Genomic DNA, 583 nt, shown 5'->3' on the forward strand with positions numbered 1-583 from the left:
AGCAAGACTGTATGAGCTACTCTGCTTTTGTCTGAGAGAAAAATGCAGCATTTGTCTAGATAATTGAAGTACCCTATCATTATTATAGGATTTCTCTGTGCTAGGGTTGTGATTTGTTCTTCATCTATTTACTTCTGTTCAGGTGGTCACTCATAAACTTTCATGATAAAATCACTTCTATTTCCCCCTCCATTGCTCTTTACTTAAAAGCTTTCTGCTGTTTTCCATCCACTTCTTTCCTAGATTTAGTCAATATGATCACTACTTGAATCTAAATCAAACATTTTGACCTATTTCATTTACAAAATAAACTATCCACATCAAGAAGCATATCCCAGCCATAGAACTCATCCCACCAAGTCAAAAAAATATGTATAAGCTCAAATGTGTCTGCTTGTTTTAGGCACTCTAATCCACCTTGCATATTTCTCAAATTTTGTTCATGTGTTTAAAGTCATCTGCTAAGGTTCATAGCAGATAGAGTTTTGGTTTTAGAGACTAAAAGAATCAAGGTCAAATTCTTCCTCATACCCTTACTAGTTGTTTGATCTTAGTCATTACTTAATCTGACAGCCTATAAAAT

The sequence above is a fragment of the Trichosurus vulpecula genome, chromosome 3 (assembly GCF_011100635.1).
Source record: "Trichosurus vulpecula isolate mTriVul1 chromosome 3, mTriVul1.pri, whole genome shotgun sequence".
Lineage (NCBI taxonomy): Eukaryota > Metazoa > Chordata > Mammalia > Diprotodontia > Phalangeridae > Trichosurus > Trichosurus vulpecula.